This window comes from Myotis yumanensis, unplaced genomic scaffold (assembly GCF_028538775.1).
Source record: "Myotis yumanensis isolate MYYU_CA2020_CCGP unplaced genomic scaffold, mMyoYum1.0.hap1 SCAF_15, whole genome shotgun sequence".
NCBI lineage: Eukaryota > Metazoa > Chordata > Mammalia > Chiroptera > Vespertilionidae > Myotis > Myotis yumanensis.
Window position 1 is genome coordinate 9,222,079 of NW_027223766.1, and position 8,745 is coordinate 9,230,823.

The window sequence follows — 8,745 nt, forward strand, 5'->3', positions numbered from 1 at the left end:
ATGCAAATACTACTACTACTAATGATGATGATAAAGCTAACATCGCCATTTATCAGTGCTTACTATGTGCCCAGAAATATGCTATAGAGAAGTGATGGCGAACCTTTTGAGCTCGGCGTGTCAGCATTTTGAAAAACCCTAATTAACTCTGATGCCTACCGTGTCACATATAGAAATTTTTTGATATTTGCAATCATAGTAAAGCAAAGACTTATATTTTTGATATTTATTTTATATATTTAAATGCCATTTAACAAAGAAAAATCAACCAAAAAAATGAGTTTGCATGTCACCTCTGACACGTGTGTCATAGGTTCACCATCACTGCTATAGAGCTTCACGTGTGTTATATTATGGAGTGCCCAAAAACCCTACGAGGTGGCAGGCACCTTTATCATCTTTATCTTACAGATGACATTAGGGCTCAGAAAGATCGATTGATTTGCCCAAGTTACATACTTAGTTTGTGAAATCCGTGCTTTAAAAAAACAGTTTTTCCAACATTTTTCATGCTCCCTTCCATAAAATTTTGAAGTTGATTGGACCTGGGAGGTGAGGGAGATGGAATGCAGAAAGCAGAGAACATGTTTCTGTCCAATTTACCGTTAGTGCAGTGGGATATGGTAGTCATCACACCAGAAGTGCTTTTTTTTTTTTTTTTTTTTTTTTGCAAACAAGGCCAGTTGCTTTCATAATAGGCATGTGGGAGGTCATGCCCTTATTTTGATAAGGATGCCATTGCCAAAAGCACTTTTTAATATGCCTCACTCAGTAATCATCACCAGACCCTAAAATGTGTTGCTGGGAACTCTTCACGTGAGAAATGATGAATCCTGTAAGAGTCATTTTAATTTTCAGAACTAGCCAAGATTCTTTCAGAGCTACATTGAAAAAGGTGGTTACTTGTCATGAATGCCTGAGAAAATAATAACAATGACTAATAATAATAACCAGGGCCAAATGTGTTGCTCCCCCTCAGTGCTCAGGGCATGATGAAATAGAGTAATTTGGGGAAGCACCGGTCTACAAAGTTAAATAAGTTTGTTACAGGACTTCTTGGAGATCTGGATTTGCTAATGCCCATCAACTTAAAGGAATGCTTTTGTGCTTTTGTAGATTTTACTTAATTTTATTTGACCACAGAAGCATGTGTTATGGTGCATCTAGAGACAACTATATAAGAAAATACACTTTGGAATGCACTGAGCTAATTATTATAGTTTGATAAAAATGAAAGCAGTCATCAAAGTTTTTCTTTTTATTGTCTAAAGTTTTATATATGTCTCCTTTTTCCCCAATTGAACCCCCCCTTAAAGTTTTTTTTTTACAACATACAGATATTCCCTGAAGATAACTCCAAGAGGAAAGTCTAAATTAGTTTAAGTGATTAGACCAGCCATGGGCAAACTATGGCCCGCGGGCCGGATCCAGCCCGTTTGAAATGAATAAAACTAAAAAAAAAAAAAAAAGACCGTACCCTTTTATGTAATGATGTTTACTTTGAATTTATATTAGTTCACACAAGCACTCCATCCATGCTTTTGTTCCGGCCCTCCGGTCCAGTTTAAGAACCCATTGTGGCCCTCGAGTCAAAAAGTTTTCCCATCCCTGGATTAGACCATAATTGAGACATGCATTCTTTTTTCAAAGTGATTATTTTGAAGAACAGCTCTTTTTTGAATGGATAAGATCTGTAATTCCAGTCCCAGTTAGTAGTGCTCTTTCCCTCTCCTTCCCGCCCTTCTCCCTCATAGTTTATAGCTCCTCACTTTACATGAGCAAATGTTTGTTATGGGCATTTTCCCATTAGGCTGCAATTCCTCTAAGAGGGAGATTCTCGTTTTTGCATCCAACACGCTAAGCACAGCGGCTGGATCGAGTAGAACTTCATAAAAGGAAGGGAGAGGCAAACCCATGACATCATGGGAGAGACAATGGGCCTTAATTATTTTTTTCTATAACAATCACTGTTCTATTAACATGTTTGTGATATAACGATCCCTTTCCCTTTCTGAAGGATGGAATAGGGAATTGGGCAATAAATGTTTCTCTTCTTTCCTAACAGGTACTTAAATGCCTTCACACTGTGAGTTTCTCTTAATTGCCCCCAAACCTGAGGCTGACATATCAAGTTTATTAAGTGGCCTTGGGCAGATGATAACAAATTGGATGTTAGACTAATTGGCCCGTGCAATTAGCACACAGTATTTGGGAATTCCAGTGATGGGAGTGAGTGGAGAAAGCGCCTCCAACACTTAGGAAAGGGCTGGAGTAGCTCAGCTCACACTTTCTTGGGGGCATTTCACTGTAGGCAAGTTATTTCTGCTGAATTTTATTAAATGTCATAAAACCTATGACCCTCACTGGCATAAAAGAGAAAGAAAGCAGTCTTATTAAATACGCACAGCTCCAGATTGGAGCTCTGACATATCTATTCATTCATTTACTTGTTTGGCAATCATGCACAAATCTGTTGAGCTCCCCTGTCCTGCTTATTCATAGACCTTGCGATGAACTGACCACCCGCTCTCCAAGGACAACACTCACCTAAATGTGCTCTCTGTACACTGGTTTTGCTCACGGCCTTAATACTATCTGGACTCCTGTAGCACTGTCCTCCTGGTTGTCTAGGTGGAAACATGGGCACAATTTCTGAAACTTTCCTCTTTTTCACACCATAATTCAGCACATGTAAGTGCATGAATATGCATACATGCACCCACGTCCACAATCTGTCAGGAAATCCTATTAAATCTTACACGTCTCAAATATCTCTCTAACTTTTGGTCCCCATGTCACGCCTTATTTAGATTTTGCTCATCATTTGCCCAGATGATTGCATCCGCCTCCTAACTTTCCTCTGGATTCCCATTCTTCAATCCATTCTGCATCATGCAACCAGAATAATTTTTGTTTCCGTAAAACAATAAAACAGATCTGATCTTTTCAGTGCCCAGCTCAAAAATTTTTAGTGGCTCTCTGTTTTTTCTCAAAATGAAACCGAAAACTTCCAGCTTCCATTTAGAACAGAGAAAGCTGGAAAGAGCAGAGATCTCCCTGTTACAACTAAGCCACTGAATAATTTGTAAAATCACAACTTTCCTGCATCTACCAAAAAAGTTGAGGTTGCAGGGCAGCCAGTGAACTCAGGATTTGGGGGAAAGATAGCTCCCTTCAAGGAGCAATAGAATGCAAGTACTTCACAGCATACGCCACCAGAAATAATTCAGCTGGCAATTTTAACAAACTGCTAAAAGCTTCGTATGGTCCACCATCGAGTACAGTTCACCTGGGAGCCACTAAAATAGAGGGAATTTGCATCCACGTGTAGGCTCCTCTCCACAGACCTCTGCCGGTCCTCACAGGAAAGCCTAGGGTAGAATGAGAGTATAGACAAAGGAACCACTGTGATACCGACTTGGAAGATGGGAAGAGCAGCTGTTGAGGGATAAGCAAGAGCCCTGCCCCATTAATCTCCCCTATTTCCCCTATGGAACAAAAGCTAGCAGGTGCTGGGGGAAGGGGATCAAAGCCTGTTGCCCTTAGGACACGTCTTGGTTATCATAGCCACTGTAGTGGTATCAGAGGCTTGTGTTCAAGCCACCCTTATTTTACTTCATAAAGGGCCCAAAGCACAAGATTAGTGATGCTGGCAATTCCCATATGGTGAAAAGAAGCTGTATAGCGCTTCCTTTAAGGGTTCAGCACGATAAGATATTTTGAGAGAGAGAACATTCACATAACTTGTATTACAGTATATTGTAAAATTGTCCTATTTTATTATTAGTTATTGTTGTTAATCTCTTACTGTGCCTGATTTATAAATTAAACTTCATCATAGGCATGTATGTGTATAGGAAAAAATATAGTATACATTATCAGTATATAAGTACCCGTGATTTCAGGCATCCACTGGGGTCTTGAACGTGTCCCCCTTGAACAAGGGGGGACCACTGTACTAGTGAGAAGGAAGAACAATAGGAATTGTAATTCATTATGGACGAAAGGAAATTGTAATTCATTAGAAAGCATTTTGTCAGTTTCTTATATAATTAAGCATATACTTATCAGATGGTCCAATGATCTCTTAGGTATTTATTTACCCAAATGAATTGAAAACATATGTATGCAATTACATGTAAGCAAATATTCGTAACAGCTTTACTTATTATCAACAAGAACTAGAAACAATTCATATGTTGGATAAAATATAGATAAAAATTCTGGTACATCCATACAATGGAATATATTCAACAATAAAAAGAAAAGAACTATTGATTCACAATACCCTGCCAAGGACCCTGGGACAAGCATTCACACAGCTCTATTTTTAACATGTTAAATATAATGAATGTGTTTCTAACATAATCTTAAAAACAGAAAGGGAATAAAAGAAAAGAACACATTGTCTTCAATGCAGCACATAGATATTGTTCATATAAAATTCCTTCCAATAGATTTTTTTTCACATTTGCATAGTGTTAGAGGTGCCTGTATACACCAGGTGCTCCTCTGGCCTCAAGTCTGCCCTGCCTGTCAGTGGAGTCACATTTGAAAACAGATAAGAGCCTCATTGTATATCACTTGGCCATTAAAAGCACAGATTTTGAAGTCATATCGCACTGGGGTCAAATTTATGGTTTTGCCATTTGCTGGCTGTGTAGCTCTAGGCAAATTATTTCACATTTTGGAACCTCTCTTTCTTTTGTAATGTGTTTGTAACAAAATTATCCTCATGATTGTTGATTTGCAAACTGGACCTATACATGAAGGGCAAGAAGAGACCAAAGAAAGGGGCAGGCCACTCCGGATGGGGTAGGTAGTGGTTGAGTTTTTTGGATGCCTCTCTCTGTCCAAGAGAAATGGCCATCTGAACCTACCTATGAAATGCATAGTGTTGTAATTAACGTCTCAGTGGGAAATTTCTCCTGATTGAGTTTTAAAAAGACTGGACAGTGGCTAGAATTGACAATAGCTGTGGTGAAACTAAATCCAAGGGAATTTTCTCCTTTTCTTTTACTCTCTACAGCCAGAGTCAGTGAACTACAGTCCATGGGCCAAAAACCAGTCCACCACCTGTTTTTGCAAATAAAGATTTATTGGAACACAGGCACCCTCACTTGTTTATGTATTGTCTGTGGCTGTTTTCGTGTTACAATGGGCTGAGTTGAGTAATTGCAGTGGAAACCATCTGGCTCCTAAAGCCAAAACCATTCCCTATCTGTTTCCAGAAATATCGTCCTCGACCATTGTACTACAGTAATTCTCAGAAAACATGAATTTTCGCCATAGTGTGTGTAGTAATTCCAATGTCACTCTAAGTTATGATTTCCTGGTCTTTGGAACACTATATTTACTTGGAAATTATATTGAACAAGGAAATTATTTTAGTGCAATCTGTGGCAGCGGTGATATTGGATGCTGTGATTATTCATTTTGAATATCGTGTCTTCTGTGGTTGGAAGCTGGTGCTCATCTTTTCTTGTTTGTTTTTGTTTGTTTGTTCTGTGCCCTCTAATCAAGACCTCCCCACTCCCACATATTCTAAAACCAAATAGGAATGAGGGTTTGTTTCAGGAAGACCGTGGTGTAGTAGAAGCAAATGGACCCTGTTTCTCATCTAGGGAAAGTGTGTCATTGTGGCTGTTCACCAAGGTGAGAGATCTCCTTCGGGATTTGGAGCCCAAGCACCAGCTAGTACAAGAAGCTACTATAACTTCCATTCATTGCACACTTGCCCTGGGCTGCTCTCTGAGCTACGCACTTTCAATGTTATCTCATTTAATCCTTAGAATATATAATTGTTGGAGAAGGTCATTCAGAGGGCATGACTGCCGATGACCTGAGAGCTAGACCTGGACAATCAGAGGCTTCTTACCCTCTTCCCTGCCCTTGGAATGCACCTTCTGCCCACTGTTCTGACAGTCAGAACTATTTTCAAGGACCAAGCCTTGAGAAAGTAAGACGTTGTTGAGACCATCTGGCTGGTATAGGTGACTGAACCTAGTTAAGGCCTTTCTATATAAACTAACAAACAAAATAGAAACAGACTCATAGATACAGAGAACAGATTGACAGCTGCCATAGTTGGGGGGGGGGGGGGGGGAGCTGGTTAAAAGGGTGAAGGGATTAAGCAAAAAACCCCCCAAAACCTCATAGACACAGACAACAGTATGGCGATTAACTAGAAGGAGAAGGGGATGCGGGTAGGTCGAAGAAGTTAAGGGGGGATAAATGGTGACAGAAGGAGACCTGACTTGGGGTGGTGAATACACAGTACAATATACAGATGATGTGTTATAGAATTATACACCTGAAACCTATATAATTGGTTAACCAATGTCACCCCAATAAATTCAACAAAAATAAAAAAGAAAAGGTTTTGGGGGGCAGTGTGGGGATCTACTCTGGTATGTAAGTTCCCTTGCTTATCAAACCTGTCACTTACCAATCTGGAGTGGCCTGGGGCATGGAAGATGAAATAACTGTATGACGTGATTGAGCAGAGTCAGTGCATAAAGGAGGAGTAGCCGAGAGCAAAGCTGCATGTGGGGAAGCCAGGTACCCCCTTATTCACTGTTCCCTCTATCCAGATCCGTGGTTCTTTTCCCTAGTGTTCTCAGAATGAGCTTTGTTGTTGCTGTTGTTTGTATGCTTTTTAAAATTTACATCAGCCACTTGTGTACTTAAGATAGGTATCATTCGCTATCATATTTAACTATAAATCCTTCTTACTATTTCTTTTTTTTTTCAGTTTTGAATTTTATTTCATTAGCTTAAAAGGTGAACAATATGTGTTTCAAATCTTATTAAACTCATTTATCTGAACATGTGTACATAGAGCACAGATACAGGATTTCAAGTAACTTATGGTAGAGGCCATTGTCCATTTAAAAATAAGCTTCTTTCTTCCACAAAAACTGCATTGAAAGGCAAAAAAATTTTCTTTTATACTGCATAAGAGCTAGATGCAAACTTTTGATGTAAATTTATTTCATTGTCAACTCTCATGCTAAAGCTGGGAGGCACAAATGTTCATAGTTCAGTTAAATGATACAGACAAAAGGCTTCAGGTTCTCTCAGATACAAATCAGAAACCTTCATCCACGTGTCTTACAGTAGTAGGTCAGACTTGATTGTCTTGCCAGGTCACTTCTTCTTTCCTTTGCCTTTTTTACTTCCCTCTCCTTGCTGAAGAGTTTGGTCACTACCTCCTGTTTTTTGTGTCCTTGTTTTTAGTTTAGGAATCATTTCTGCTGCATACATTACTGACTTAGGTGATGGGAATTGTACAAGACAGAGGCTGCCATCTTCCTGTTTGAGTTGAACCCGGACTCTGCCCCTGTACTGAGCATCACGATTCCGCTCTGGAGTACATTTTGTTTTTCTCAAGAAATGCATTAAGTCCAAGTGCTGAGCACTCATCTTGAATCTCCGTAACTGTAGGGTTTTCAACAGCCTTGTTTATGGGGATTCGCATGCCCTCCTGGATAGTCTTCTTGTTATTAAAATAAGCAGGGTTGCCCTGATCGGTTTGGCTTAGTGGATAGAGCATTGGCCTGCGGACTGAAGGGTCCTAGGTTCGATTCTGGTCAAGGGCATGTACCTCAGTTGCAGGCACATCCTCAGTGGGGGGTGTGCAGGAGGCAGCTGATCTATGTTTCTAACTCTCTATCCCTCTCCCTTCCTCTCTGTTAAAAAAATCAATAAAATATATTAAAAATAAATAAATAAATAAATAAATAAGCAGGGTATAGACAAATAAACTTGTACTGGTCAGTCAGGGATCGCACCACAGCACAAGCCATCTCTGTCAGTGCCCCCTGGGGTGAGACTCCTATTTCTTTAATTAGCTTTATCGTTTGACATATGGCAATATAAAATTCTTACAGTTAATATCTTTGCTCTTTTGTATCCTTCCATTGCTTTTCAAATGTAAAAATTCTCTATAGGTTAGAATAAATATTGAAATATTTTCTTCCTGTTTGAGATTATGAAAAATGTAATTAAGCCAACATTATCTTATGATATTGATATGGCTACTTTTGACAGAGTTAAAGCAAATTTTTCAACAATAAGCAAATGATCAATGGGGGTATCCAGTTGTCTTAAGCTTGATAGAATATGTTACTTACAGGAACTAAAATGATGAATTCGACTGGAGAGGTATTAATTTTATGAATGCATGTAAACCCATATGAAATGAGAAAATGTTCTAATGATTTATTTATTTATTATTCTTACTGGTGTGGACGTTCATCACAAGATACTACATTGTGTAGTATAGTCCTTTGCAAAGCACATAGCATCCCAACTAATTCTGCAGAATGTTAATTTATTTTTCACGATAAAAGAGTATTGTGGTAAAACACATTTGGGAAATACTGCTTTGGAAAAAACAAAATTGTTTTTTTTCCTCAAGGATTTCTCATAGTATTTAATGTCTGTTGTGAATTTCCAAGAGTGTAATGTAATAAGCAGCATTATCTACACTAACTCAACTGTGGCCTCCCCCAGCCCTGCCTCCCCTCCTTCTACCAGAGCATCTTGGAGGACTGCTGTTCCGGGGAACATGCTTTGGGAAGGCTGTTGTGCTGAAAAGCAACCAGAACTGGACATTAGGAACTCTTAACTGAGGCCCTTAGCTGACCTGGGGTAGTTTCCTCCTCGGTATAGTAGGCTCTGGAATTGCATCATCATTAGAAACCTATGAAATGGTCTCTGGAAGGACTGCCCACTGCTAGC

At 39.3% G+C, this 8,745-nt stretch overlaps 1 pseudogene; it reads right to left on the reverse strand.

Annotated features, from left to right (window-relative positions):
- Window positions 1–7,149: 7,149 nt before the first annotated feature.
- LOC138993139 (signal recognition particle 19 kDa protein-like) lies at window positions 7,150–7,808 on the reverse strand (annotated as a pseudogene).
- Between the last annotated feature and the right edge of the window lie 937 nt (window positions 7,809–8,745).